This window comes from Ranitomeya variabilis, chromosome 5, assembly GCF_051348905.1.
Source record: "Ranitomeya variabilis isolate aRanVar5 chromosome 5, aRanVar5.hap1, whole genome shotgun sequence".
Taxonomy (NCBI): Eukaryota; Metazoa; Chordata; class Amphibia; order Anura; family Dendrobatidae; genus Ranitomeya; species Ranitomeya variabilis.
This window is the reverse complement of record NC_135236.1, coordinates 165,197,772-165,213,050: the sequence shown is the minus strand read 5'-3', so window position 1 is coordinate 165,213,050 and position 15,279 is coordinate 165,197,772. Positions and strand designations below refer to the sequence as shown.

General features: G+C 45.3%; 1 pseudogene; it reads right to left on the bottom strand.

The window, feature by feature from the left end:
* Window positions 1–9,004: 9,004 nt before the first annotated feature.
* Window positions 9,005–11,329, bottom strand: LOC143774906 (piwi-like protein 1 pseudogene; annotated as a pseudogene).
* Between the last annotated feature and the right edge of the window lie 3,950 nt (window positions 11,330–15,279).

The window sequence follows — 15,279 nt, the reverse complement described above, 5'->3', positions numbered from 1 at the left end:
ATGTTGCAGTACCAGAGGGTCCTTGTAGCGGAGTTACTTAGAAAATTCCCATGTGAGAACGGTGGCAGCAGACGTCCGAGTTTGTTGTACAACCAAGGAGTCCAAGAGAGAGAGACAGACTACAATCCAGCTCAGGCAGGGGAACAATGGCAAAGTTCTGGGACAGTTTTCTCAGACCCTCCATTCATGCCGGCACAGAGGCAAGGGGTGTTGTCACAAGAAGTGTAATGTTTGGGAAGATGCTGTGGGAGTACCTTGCAGATCGTCCATAGTCCTCCGTGATTCCTCTGTGCCTTTTAATTATTGGGTATCCAAGCTGGACACGTGGCATGAACTGGCTCTCTACGCCTTGGAGGTCCTGGCCTGTGCTGCTGCTAGCGTTCTGTCAGAGCAGGTTTTAAGTGCCGCTGGTGGAATTATAACAGATAAGCGCATCCGCCTGTCAACTGAAAATACTGACAAGCTGACACTTATAAAAATGAACAAGGCCTGTATTGGGCAAGATTTCTGTACACCACCAAGTGAAAACAGCGAAACATAACCTCTAATACATTGTCTTTTTTGTGGAGGTGTATTGTCATGCACCTCTCCCTAACCACACGTGGCTATCCGCTTCCTGATTTTGTCTGTTTGGTGTTATCCTCCTTCTTGTCCTCATCTTCATCATCCACAACCAGTACAACACCAGGGTGAATGTATTCCGTGATGCAAAACTCACTCAATTTATGTGCAAGGGTGTTTTTCAGATGCCCGTTACTAAATAGAAACCAAAATAAACTCCCCAGGGGGAACTGTCATCAAAATGAGATGTACGTATATTTTTCACATTTGTTCTTATATATTCCAGTTTTAACCCCTTCCCGACCCATGACGCCTATGCGGCGTCATGGAATGATCGCGTCCCTGCAGATCGGGTGAAGGGGTTAACTCCTATTTTACCCGATCTGCAGGGAGAGGGGGAGTGGTACTTCAGCCCAGGGGGGGTGGCTTCACCCCCCCGTGGCTACGATCGCTCTGATTGGCTGTTGAAAGTGAAACTGCCAATCAGAGCGATTTGTAATATTTCACCTAAAAAACTGGTGAAATATTACAATCCAGCCATGGCCGATGCTGCAATATCATCGGCCATGGCTGGAAAACCTGAAGTGACCCCCCCCCACCCCACCGATCGCCCCCCCAGTGCTCCGTTATGGGGTCCGGTCCCCTCCGTCCTGTGCTCCGCTCCCCCGTCCTCCTGCCCGCTCCCCCCCTACTCCTATGTCACCCCCGGTGCTCCGACGCCCCCCCGTGCCCCGATCTCCCCCCCTTATACTTACCTAGGCTCCCGGTGTCGGTCCGTCTCCTCGCTGGGCGCCGCCATCTTCCAAAATGGCGGGCGCATGCTCAGTGCGCCCGCCGAATCAGCCGGCTGGCTGATTCATTACAGGTACATTTTGATCGCTGTGGTAGGTTCTAACACAGCGATCAAAATAAAAAAATAATAAATAAACCCCCCCCTTTATCACCCCCATAGGTAGGGACAATAATAAAATAAAGAAAATATTTTTTTTTCTTTTTCCACTAGGGTTAGGGTTAGAACTAGGGTTAGAACTAGGGGTAGGGTTAGGGGTAGGGTTAGGGTTACGGGTAGGGTTAGGGGTAGGGTTATGACATGTGCACACAGAGCGGATCGGCCGCGGATCCGCAGCGGATCGGCCGCGGATCCGCAGCGGATCGGCCGCGGATCCGCAGCGGATCGGCAGCGGATCCGCAGCGGATCGGCAGCGGATCCGCAGCGGATCCGCAGCGGATCGGCCGCGGATCCGCAGCGGTTCCGCCGCGGATCGGCAGCGGATCCGCAGCGGATCGGCCGCGGATCCGCAGCGGATCGGCCGCGGATCCGCAGCGGATCGGCCGCGGATCGGCCGCGGATCCGCAGCGGATCGGCCGCGGATCGGCCGCGGATCGGCCGCGGATCGGCCGCGGATCCGCAGCGGATTGGCAGCGGATCGGCAGCGGATTGGCCGCTGCGAATTCGAAGCAGTTTTCCATCAGGTTTACAGTACCATGTACACCTAAGGAAAACCAAATCCGCTGTGCCCATGGTGCGGAAAATTCCGTGCAGAAACGCTGCATTGTATTTTCCGCAGCATGTCAATTCTTTGTGCGGATTCCGCAGCGCTTTACACCTGTTCCTCAATAGGAATCCGCAGGTGAAATCCGCACAAAAAAACACTGGAAATCTGCTGTAAATCTGCAGGTAAAACGCAGTGCCTTTTACCTGCAGATTTTTCAAAAATCGTGCGGAAAGATCTCACACGAATCCGCAACGTGGGCACATAGCCTTAGGGTTAGGGTTGGAATTAGAGTTAGGGTTGGAATTAGGGCTAGGGTTTGAAATAGGGTTAAGATTAGGCTTGTGGTTAGGGTTACGGATAGGGTTAGGGGTGTGTTGGGGTTACAGTTGTGGTTAGGGTTGGGATTAGGGTTACGGTTGGGATTAGGGTTAGGATTAGGGTTGGAATTAGGGTTACGGGTGTGTTGCGGTTAGGGTTGTGGTTAGGGGTGTGTTGGGGTTAGGGTTGTGATTAGGGTTATGGCTACAGTTGGGATTAGGATTAGGGGTGTGTTGGGGTTAGTGTTGAAGTTAGAATTGAGGGGTTTCCACTGTTTAGGCACATCAGGGGTCTCCAAACGCAACATGGCGCCACCATTGATTCCAGCCAATCTTGCGTTCAAAAAGTCAAATGGTGCTCCCGCCCTTCCAAGCCCCGACGTGCGCCCAAACAGTGGTTTACCCCCACATTTAGGGTACCAGCGTACTCAGGACAAACTGGGCAACAACTGTTGGGGTCCAATTTCTCCTGTTACCCTTGCAAAAATAAAAAATTACTTGCTAAAACATAATTTTTGAGGAAAGAACAATTATTTTTTATTTTCACGGCTCTGCGTTATAAACTTCTGTGAAGCACTTGGGGGTTGAAAGTGCTCACCACACATCTAGATAAGTTCCTTCGGGGGTCTAGTTTCCAAAATGGGGTCACTTGTGGGGTGTTTCTACTGTTTAGGCACATCAGGGGCTCTGCAAATGCAATGTGACGCCCGCAGACCATTCCATCAAAGTCTGCATTTCAAATGTCACTACTTCCCTTCCGAGCCCTGACGTGTGCCCAAACAGTGGTTTACCCCCACATATGGGGTATCAGCGTATTCACAACAAACTGGGCAACAAATATTGGGGTCCAAATTCTCCTGTTACCCTTGTGAAAATAAAAAATTGCTTGCTAAAACATCTTTTTTGAGGAAAGAAAAATGATTTTTTATTTTCACGGCTCTGCGTTGCAAACTTCTGTGAAGCACTTGGGGGTTGAACGTGCTCACCACACATCTAGATAAGTTCCTTGGGGGGTCTAGTTTCCAAAATGGGGTCACTTGTGGGGGGTTTCTACTGTTTAGGCATATCAGGGGCTCTGCAAACGTAACATGATGCCCGCAGACCATTCCATCAAAGTCTGCATTCCAAAACGTCACTACTTCCCTTCCGAGCCCCGGCATGTGCCCAAACAGTGGTTTACCCCCACATATGGGGTATCAGCGTACTCAGGAGAAACTGGACAACAACTTTTGGGGTCCAATTTCTCCTGTTACTCTTGCAAAAATAAAAAATTCTGGGCTAAAAAAATATTTTTGAGGAAAGGAAACACATTTATTATTTTCACGGCTCTGCGTTATAAACTTCTGTGAAGCACTTGGGGGTGCAAAGTGCTCACCACACATCTAGATAAGTTCCTTGGGTGGTCTAGTTTCCAAAATGGGGTCACTTGTGGGGGGTTTCTACTGTTTAGGCATATCAGGGGCTCTGCAAACGTAACATGATGCCCGCAGACCATTCCATCAAAGTCTGCATTCCAAAACGTCACTACTTCCCTTCCGAGCCCCGGCATGTGCCCAAACAGTGGTTTACCCCCACATAGGGGGTATCCGCGTACTCAGGAGAAAGTGGACAACAACATTTGGGGTCCAATTTCTCCTGTTACTCTTGCAAAAATAAAAAATTCTGGGCTAAAAAAATATTTTTGAGGAAAGGAAACACATTTATTATTTTCACGGCTCTGCGTTATAAACTTCTGTGAAGCACCTGGGGGTTCAAAGTGCTCACCACACATCTAGATAAGTTCCCTTGGGGGTCTAGTTTCCAAAATGGAGTCACTTGTGGGGAGTTCCTACTGTTTAGGCACATCAGGGACTCTGCAAACGCAACCTGATGCCCGCAGAGCATTCCATCAAAGTCTGCATTTCAAAACGTCACTACTTTCCTTCCGAACCCCGACGTGTGCCAAAACAGTGGTTTACCCCCACATATGGGGTATCAGCGTACTCAGGAGAAACTGGACAACAACTTTTGGGGTCCAATTTCTCCTGTTACCCTTGGGAAAATAAAAAATTGTGGGCTAAAAAATCATTTTTGAGAAAAGAAAAATTATTTTTTATTTTCATGGCTCTGCGTTATAAACTTCTGTGAAGCACTTGGGGGTTCAAAGTGCTCACCACACATCTAGATTAGTTCCTTGGGAGGTCTAGTTTCCAAAATGGGGTCACTTGTGCGGGAGCTCCAATGTTTAGGCACACAGGGGCTCTCCAAACGCGACATGGTGTCCGCTAATGATTGGAGCTAATTTTCCATTCAAAAAGCCAAATGGCGTGCCTTCCCTTCCGAGCCCTGCCGTGCGCCCAAACAGTGGTTTACCCCCACATATTGGGTATCATCGTACTCAGGACAAACTGGACAACAACATTTGGGGTCCAATTTCTCCTATTACCCTTGGGAAAATAAAAAATTCTGGGCTAAAAATCATTTTTGAGGAAAGAAAAATTATTTTTTTATTTTCACGGCTCTGCGTTATAAACTTCTGTGAAGCACCTGGGGGTTATAAGTGCTCACTATGCATCTAGATAAGTTCCTTGGGGGGTCTAGTTTCCAAAATGGGGTCACTTGTAGGGGAGCTCCAATGTTTAGGCACACAGGGGCTCTCCAAACGCGACATGGTGTCCGCTAACGATTGGAGCTAATTTTCCATTCAAAAAGTCAAATGGCACGCCTCCCCTTCTGAGCCTTGCCGTGCACCCAAACAGTGGTTTACCCCCACATATGAGGTATCGGCATACTCAGGAGAAATTGCCCAACTAATTTTAGGATCCATTTTATCCTGTTGCCCATGTGAAAATGAAAGAATTGAGGCTAAAAGAAATTTTGTGTGAAAAAAAAGTACTTTTTCATTTTTGCGGATCAATTTGTGAAGCACCTGGGGGTTTAAAGTGCTCACTATGCCTCTAGATGAGATCCTTGGGGGGTCTAGTTTCCAAAATGGGGTCACTTGTGGAGGAGCTCCAATGTTTAGGCACACAGGGGCTTTCCAAACGCGACATGGTGTCCGCTAACGATGGAGATAATTTTTCATTCAAAAAGTCAAATGGCGCTCCTTCCCTTCCGAGCCTTACCATGTGCTCAAACAGTGGTTTACCCCCACATGTGAGGTATTGGTGTACTCAGGAGAAATTGCCCAACAAAATTTAGGATCCATTTTATCCTGTTGCCCATGTGAAAATGAAAAAATTGAGGCTAAAATAATTTTTTTGTGAAAAAAAAGTACTTTTTCATTTTTACGGATCAATTTGTGAAGCACCTGGGGGTTTAAAGTGCTCACTATGCTTCTAGATAAGTTCCTTGGGGGGTCTAGTTTCCAAAATGGGGTCACTTGTGGGGGAGCTCCAATGTTTAGGCACACGGGGGCTCTCCGAACGCGACATGGTGTCCGCTAAAGATTGGAGCCAATTTTTCATTGAAAAAGTCAAATGGCGCTCCTTCCCTTCCGAGCCCTGCCGTGCGCCCAAACAGTGGTTTACCCCCACATATGAGGTATAAGCGTACTCAGGACAAATTGGACAACAACGTCCGTGGTCCAGTTTCTCCTTTTACCCTTGGGAAAATAAAAAAATTGTTGCTAAAAGATCATTTTTGTGACTAAAAAGTTAAATGTTCATTTTTTACTTCCATGTTTCTTCTGCTGCTGTGAAACACCTGAACTTCTTGAATGTGGTTTTGAGCACCTTGAGGGGTGCAGTTTTTAGAATGGTGTCACTTTTGGGTATTTTCAGCCATATAGAACCCTCAAACTGACTTCAAATGTGAGGTGGTCCCTAAAAAAAATGGTTTTGTAAATTTTGTTGTAAAAATGAGAAATCACTGGTCAAATTTTAACCCTTATAACTTCCTAGCAAAAAAAAAAATTGTTTCCAAAATTGTGCTGATGTAAAGTAGATATGTGGGAAATGTTATTTATTAACTATTTTGTGTCACATAACTCTCTGGTTTAACAGAATAAAAATTCAAAATGTGAAAATTGCGAAATTTTCAAAATTTTTGCCAAATTTCCACTTTTTTCACAAATAAACTCAGAAATTATCGACCTAAATTTACCACTAACATGAAGCCCAATATGTCACGAAAAAACAATCTCAGAATCGCTAGGATCCGTTGAAGCGTTCCTGAGTTATTACCTCATAAAGGGACACTGGTCAGAATTGCAAAAAACGGCAAGGTCATGAAGGGGTTAATATCTCTGCACCGTCCTTTTATGACCCAGTGTATACCTCTACATTATGAAAATATTGAAATACTATTATATATTTTTTTTTATATCCCTGTCTCTGAGCTGTTGCTAGGGACAAACATACCTCGTTGGACACAATCTGGCATCATATATATAAACCTGTTTTTGCCCCTCCCTTTTGTTATTTACTTTTATTGGTGGATTCACATCCTTTATTTTTTTGTTTGATTTCAGTATGATTTATCTTTATGTCTCCTCATTGTCCACCACTAGATCACCAGGCTTAACGTATTCTGTGCCACTACAGGCAGTCCAATTTTTGGCAAGGGTGTCTATGATGCCCATGGTATATTTTTAAAAAATGTATCCCCTTTGGGGAAATGTTTGCAAGCCCATGCACTGCGTGTATGGGCATTACAAGTCTAATAGATATACTCCTTTACATTGGGCCTAGTTTATAATGAGGCCTTCAGCAATGTCTCCTCATTCTCCACCATTAGATCTCCATTCACCGTGCTTAATGTGTTCTGTGCTGCTATAGGCAGTCCAATATTTGGCAAGGGTGTCTATGATGGCTATAGTATATTTTTAAAAAATGTATCCCCCTTGGGGAAATGTTTGTCAGCCCATGCACTGCTTGTATGGGCATTAAAAGTCTAGGAGACACACTTCTTTACATTGTGCCTATTTTTTCATGAGGCCTTCAGCAATGTCTCCTCATTCTCCACCACTGGATTACCAGGCTTAACGTCTTGTGTGCCGCTACAGGCAGTCCAATTTTTGGCAAGGGTGTCTATGATGGCTATAGTATATTTTTAAAAAATGTATCCCCCTTGGAGAAATGTTTGTTAGCCCATGCACTGCGTGTATGAGCATTACAAGTCTAGGAGACACACTCCATTACATTGGCCTAGTTTTTAATGAGGCCTTCAGCAATGTCTCCTCATTCTCCACCACTAGATCACCATTCACCATGCTTAACGTGTTCTGTGTTGCTATAGGCAGTCCAATATTTGGCAAGGGCGTCTATGATGGCCATAGTATATTTTTTAAAAATGTATCCCCCTTGGGGAAATGTTTGTCATCCCATACACTGCGTGTATGGGCATTGCAAGTCTAGGAGACACACTCCTTTACGTTGTGCTTATTTTTTCATGAGGCCTTCAGCAATGTCTCCTCATTCTCCACCACTAGATCACGACACTTAACGTGTTCTGTGATGCTATAGGCAGTCCAATTTTTGCCAAGCCTGTCTATGATGTCCATGAAAGATTTTTTTAAAAAAGGGTCCGCCCATGGTGAAATGTTTCTCAGCCCATGCACTTCGTGTATGGTCGTTACAAGCCTAGTAGACCCGCTCCTTATCATTGGGCCTAGTTTTTAATTGTGCTAGTTGGGCAGGGGAGTCTATGTGCACATAACTGCAAGGCTTGCAGGCACTTTATGTGAGTGTATAGATCTCCCTGCATACATCAAAAGGCTCCATTACTGCCTGCTGCTGCATATTTTATACATACCTAATTGCAGTTATCCGTGACAATTTTTTTTTTTTTTTTTAAGATTATACCTGCTCATTTTGTTATAAAGCAATCCATAGCCCCCTTTTTCAACATTTACTTGCTTGGTCACGCTGCAGACTACAACCTGGTGATTGCAATACAAGAGCGTGAAAATATAATTTTTTACCTATTTTTGGGGAGGCCCAGACATCAGATGTGAGTGGGCCTAACAATCTGTCCTTTTCTGGGGGGTACTATCTAATATTTTGTAGTGTCTTATCACATTTTTGGACACCATTTTGCTGCCTCAAATAACTTTAGCTGGCTCCAAAAAAATTAGCTACAGTTGTTACATTTATCACTGTGTGTTGCATGCCACACGCATCGCATATCAATGAGCTAAATATCTTAAAATTTTAGTACTCCAATTTTATTTTTGGGTGTCATAGCCAACGTTTTGACAAAATTTTGGTGTGCAAAAAAAAAAGGTCAGATTTTGATCAGTCTCTTATCTCTGGCTGACGCCTGGTGTATCAGTGGTGTCAAAATCCGTACTTTTGCAGGCATACGTTGAATTCTTCTGTCTGCTACCTTTGGTCTACTCAGTATTTATTGTTTTTAAAAACATTAAAAAAAAAAATACAGTCTGTAATCATCGTCACACGCCTGGTGTATCTGTGGTGTAAAAATCTTCTGTTTGCAGGCATCCGTTGCATTGTTCTGTCTGCTAGCCTTGGTATACTCAGTATTTATTGTTTTACAAAAAAAATAAAGAAAATTAAAGAAAATTTATACAGTCTGTTACGTCAGGCTGAGGCCTGGTGTATCTGTGGTGGCAAAATCGTAGCTTCGCAGGCATAAGTTGTTTAGTTCTGGCTGCTAGCCTTGTTCTACTCTTTTCTTTTTTTCAAAAATTCACCAAAAAAAACTCAAAAAGTCCTCGACTTCAACCAGCACCGCCCGGTTCATCTTGGTGCGCATTTGCTGTGTGATCTTGAACAGGTTCTGCAGAATAGCGTTTGTCACATCCTAATTTCTCCAGGTGTAAAAGAGCAGCCAATTTTTAATATCTCGGGGGCTGATCAGGACGGGACCCCTCTGTAATGATTATAAGGGATAACTCAGGAGAATCTTTGCATGGAACAAGACAACTACAGGACACAGTTTTATAAGTGGTAAAGTCTATATTATCACACGGTTATTCAAACAGGTGCAGAGAGAAACTCAAGTCCACAACACTTGGTGTAAATATAAACGCAGCTTAACAGTCTATAGGAAACTTCAGAGGAAAGTGCAATCACGCAGAAAGTCTATGAAGCGCAATTATTCTTGAGGATACTTGACACGAATAAGTCCTTGGTAGTCCAAACACAGATAGATATGCTTATAAGGCAGTTCAAATAATATCTTAGCACAACCAGGGAGGCCTGGGTAAAAGTCTCAGGTTTAAGCAGAGCAGCAACAGCTTACATGTCCAGCAAATGCAGATGGAAACAAACACAAGCAGCCAGATGGAGGATTACTGGAAACCGATGTATGCAGCAGAAACTCAGAGCTGAGTAGCAGGATCTCCACACAGGTTCACAGGAGCAGGAGCAGGTGCAGGTGCAAAGCCAGGGAGTCGCCAGGGTGGAGCTGGATGCAAGGCAGAATACTCTAGCACAGACTAAAGGCTGGGGTGGAGTTATATAGCAGGAAGACACAGTGCACATGAGACCAAAGACGCCATCTTGGAAAAGGGCAGTAATGCACAAAAGGTAATCAAAATGTTCAGAGTCCTGACACCCTCTGATCTCGCAACCAATCAGCAAGCTGTGGATTATATTCAGCAGATTTGTCTTTTTGCACGATTTATTTCCGGAGGTGCAATTCTCCCTTTGAACTGTAGCAGTTCGGTATCGAAATTCAGCCCCCAGTCACGTAGGTCTTTTTGAACGCTGTCATCCTTGTGTATGTAGTTCATGAACTTCACAACTTGCCACTCCCTCTGTTCTGGTGATAAGTGTGTGTCAACGGCCAGGTCTTTCATGACGTTGAAGTCGTTTCTCATTCTGTCGGTCAGACCTGTTAGGGTACAGAACTTTGGCACCAGTATGGTGGCTCCGTCTTTGGCTCCCGGCTTGGGCCTCCAGGAGATGTTCACGATTAGAGGCTGGATCACGTCTTTCACTTGTTCATTGTATTGGATCTTATAGTAGTCCACAAAGCTGATCTCGCTTCCGTCTGCCTTCTTGAAGGTGGACGGTGTAGTCATGTTCCAGGCGATCTCGTCTATACGGTAGGTTTTAGTGTTGGACTTGGTGAGGACAATCTGTCCGATCAGCTCCTTGCAGCATGCGTCCTGGAACCTCTGAGGGCCACACGAGGAGTAGAGGCTGCTCATGATGTCGTGCACAGTCTCATTCCGGAGGACTTTATGGCTCACATCAATGCTCAACATGAAGCTCGTCTCGTACTGGAGGATGGAGGTGGAAAACCCCGGGCAGATGGCGAGTCGGTGGGCTCTGACTTCGGTGGCGTCGCTCGGGTTGTAATAGTTGTGTCCTATTTGCTTCATGCCCATTATCTTCAGGAGTCTTCGGGAAATGATGTAGAGAAATGGAAGCAGGTGGGCGAGGTTGGCGGAAGCTCATTGGTCAAGGTGATTGTTATCCGCACGTTGTCTCCATTTCGAGTTTGGCTGAACACCTTGGTGACCATATTCAGTCTTTTTGGTAAAAACAACACGGTTCCATCAAACACCCGCGCCATCCCATCGGTTTCTTCATGCTGGTACAGGAGGCCATCCTGTAAACGCTTGGACTCCATGGCGGGGTTGAAGTCAACGTGATACTGGTACAGGGACCGCTGTGGTCGGGATATCAGCTTGAAGTGGTTAGTCACAAAAGCAATTTTGGTTCCATAGGCACCAGCTTTCGATTTTTCCACGTGTTCGATAGTCTGCTGGGTGTTCACCCCGACGTCATGGAAATCACGCCTACGGCCAACCTGTTCCCCAATAGACACTTCTGCAAGTCCAGCTGACACCTGCAGAACCTCGGGCAATGGTCTCTCTGATGCCGCTGCTGGTGGACCTCTCTGGTGCCCTCTTCCAAGGAGCAAAGGCTCAGGCGCTGGCAGCTGAAATTTGACTGCTGGCCGGGGTCCTTGGGGCTGCTGTATCTGTCCAGGTGGTCTTTGTGGGGCCTGCTCCTGCACACGAGCTCGACCACGGGCCCGGGATCTTGCTCGGCAGCTCATCTTTTACTTCGTACACAAACCACGCACTAGTACTTATTGTGCCTAGTTTCTAATGAGGCCTTCATCAATGTTTCCTCATTCTCCACCACTAGATTACCATGGTGAACATGTTGTATGCTGCTACAGCCATTCAATTTTTGGGCAAGTGTGTCTAGGATACTACCCATAATGTACAATAACAAATTGTATTGTGGTACCGTGTTAGCCAGAAAAATTGATGTGAATACTTTTCTGCCCAATGATGACAGAAGTATTCTAGGAGTGATACCTTTATTGGCTAACCAGAAAATAATATGTTTGCAAGCTTTCAGAGCACAGTGGCTCCTTCTTCAGGCAAGATTACAAATAGATATCTTGCCTGAAGAAGGAGCCACTGTGCACTGAAAGCTTGCAAACATATTATTTTCTGGTTAGCCAATAAAGGTATCACTCCTAGAATACTTGTCATCATTAGGCAGAAAAGTATTCACATCGATACTACCCATAAATAATTTTTTAAAGCTGTAACCCCAATGGGGAAATGTTTGTCAGGCCATGCACTTAGTGTATGGGCATTACAAGTCTAGGAGACCCGCTCCTTTAAATTGGGCCTAGTTTTTAATGAGGCCTTCCTCCACCTCTCATAATTTTCCACCACTAGATCACCAGGGTTCACGTGTTCCGTGCTGCTACAGACAGTCAATTTTTTGGCAAGGATGTCTGTGATCCCAATTCAATATTTTTAAAAAATGTATCCCCCATGGGGGATCTAGGAGACCCGCTCCTTTGTAATGGAACAGTTTTTTTATGATGCCCTCCTCCATGTTCCTTCCAAGGGGGATTGGGGTGCGTGCAAATTTGGGTCAACTCGGCCCTTGCATTCAATGCATAAGGAAACAGTATGGCAGGACCAAATGAAGAATGTGAAGTGCATTTTCCTGTGGCTATCCAGTACCTGGGTTCAAAGGCTTATTGGGGTGCATACTGTATGACTTGGTAGCAGGCCAGGCCTTGCATTCAATGCAACATTTTTTCAGGAAGCCCTCCTGTACCTCTCATGAAAGGGGTTTTAGGGTGCGTTGTAATTATTGGCAACCCAGCCACTCACTGCATAGGCAATAACAGCATAGGTGACCCACTGTTTAATAATGGCCCTTTAAGAATATTAATGCAGCCTGATGCCCCTCTAAAAATAGGCTTTGTGACTTTAAGAGTCCCTCCTTCAGAAATGAAACAAGATGTGTCTCCTTATGTGTCACACACGACATGGCCAGCTAGGGTTGTTAAATGTTACAATGACATTTCCCAGTGAATGCATTTGTATTGGTTGAAAGCAATGTTAAAGTCGAAAAACGCATCAAAAACGCTGCATACGAACATAGCCCAAGTGGTGGAGAAACATTTTGGTCTGGGGTTAACTATTTTGCCTTATATACAAGTCATTACCCTGGAAAGGATGTACCTTAACATATTTCCCAGCAAAATCCATTTTGGTTTCATTTTTGTATGTTTTTTGGTGCACCTGTAAAAATGGCTTGAAACGCTGACAACAGCTCTGACAGCTGTGACTTTGGAGTCAGAAATGCTTCCAGGTGTGATCCCCATGATGTTCCCATGTCATTTGAGCAGTGTTTCCATCATTTTTAGACCTTAAAAGGACCCCCGGGGGGATCGCAGTAAAAATACTCGGGTTTCCCATAGACTTACATTGGGCTCGTTGCTCGGGTCGAGTACCCGAATATTCCAATTTGCTCGACCCGAGCAATGAGCACCCGAGGATTTTAGTGCTCGCTCATCACTAATAAAGAACTCTTCCAATCTTTCTTCTCGTCAGCTGCAAAAGTGTGCAGCATTGACGATAATGTCCAGTTAAAACGTTCCATTTGTCCATTACCCTCTGTGTTTTAGGGTGGGATCTCTGAATTCTACAGTACTTTCCTAATTTGCCAAAGAGCTGGTTCTCAAATTCTCTTCCTTGGTCGTGGTGTAACCTTGAAGGGAACCGAAACTTCAAAGCAAAATCATTGAAGATCTTCTCCACCGCTGTTCGACCAGATTTATTAGTGGTGTCATATGCTTGAGCAAGTCGAGTAAAATGGTACCTAACTCCTTCTAAACATGTCTCCATGCTCCTCTGCTGGAGCTGAACTGAGCCCAAACTGTATGCGGATCCACTCATATAATCCCCATGGTGTGATGAATGCTGTCAAGGGTTTACTAGACTCCTTGACAAACCCTTGGTGCTATGCCTTACCCTGATCGAGGACAGATAACCATGTACTTCCTGATAGGCTATCCAGCATATCTTGGATCTTTGCTATCGGGCATCAATCAGGTACTGACTTTCGGTTAAGTTCCCGGTAATCACAGCAGAGTCTTAATGTACCGTCCTTCTTCCTAACACAGGCAATAAGAGGAGAATAAGACGACTTCGACTTTTGGACCCAACCTCTGTTGATTAGATCTTGTAAATACGCTTTCTCTTCACGGTGTAATGATTTCGGCACTGACATGTAACTTTTGGTTACTGGGGTCATGTCTTTCAAATTAATTTTCAACTGCAATGACGGAATACAGCCTATTTAAGAGTCATCTTTAGAGAATGCATGACACTCTTCTCTCAGCATCTGTTTTGCTACTGCTAGATCTTCAGCACACAAGTGTTCCAGGGGTACTAGGGGATCCCAGGATCCTGAGGTGGGTCGTGCAATTTTCTTCCCTGGGCAACTCCTGTTCCTTGGTGGAGGGACTGAATTCATGGTAGACCACTGGGCGGGTCTCACACCGGTTGGATATACCGCTTTGATGGTTTCGATGTGACATAACACAGTCTTTAGATCTAGTCTAATTTCATGTTTTGTGGTATTCATCACCGGCACTGTCAGTCGGACAAACCCACCTGTAGGAATCATAAGCACAGTCTCACCTTGAACTAGGCCTTCTGGATGTTCAGAAGAGTCTTTTGGCATGAACAGTCTCTTCTGGACTTTTCTTCTCAGTTCCACCCGGACCCCACACCTCACTCCCACCATTTGGTTTGCAGGGATGATAGTTGGGTGCAGGCCTACCTTGACTACTTTAAGGTCCATTGTATTCTGTACTTTCTTTACTCTATGAATCACATTTTCTGCCACAGCGTTGGGTATGGCTAACGATTGGCAATTGCATCCACCATCAGTGTCCTTGACTTGTGTTTCGTAATGACCTCACTGATTATATTATAACCAAGGATAGGATCTTCTGCCACGTTATGATCACTGATCACAAGAAAAGGTACCAAAAGTTTGATGGTTTTGCTGTTCTTCGTGGCCCTGAGTTGGAAAGTCACTTCCACCCAGCCTATAAAAGGAATTTCAGTCTGGTTGACGGCTTTGCTGTGGAATTTCACTGGTCCTAAGAGTTCCTTTAGTGACCGAAGGCAGGTATGTGGCAGGTGGTGCCTTCTCCATTCTTCATTAAAAGGCTCGCTTGGGCTCCTGTGTCCCACAGTACTTTTACCAGGAGTCCATCTAGCTGGCACTGTATATATCACTTTTCACCGATTAGGCTGATGAGGCTATCTTTACTCACCGAAGAATCCTCCTTCCAGGAGTATGACGTTAGACCTCCACACTGGGCATTAAGTAACTGTTGCCCCTGTGTCTCTTGCAGCTGTTGTAGACGGGAACACACTTGGGGATAGTACTGACACAGCCATTTTACCTCATATGCCATTCTGGGGGTTGGTGGGATTTGGATTTGCTTCTGGGGCCTCCTCTGTGTCACGGTTACCAGTCGCCCTGCACTGGCAACCTCCTGTTTTTTAACCCATACGACCGTGACCATTGACATTCCTTGGCATAATGTCCTTCCTCCCCACATCTTAAACAGTGGACACATACTGCACTCTGATTTGATGAACGGCACGCCTCACAAGCCAGGTATCTTCTGTTTTGGAACCCACTCCTGGGTCTGAGAGGTACAGATTCTGG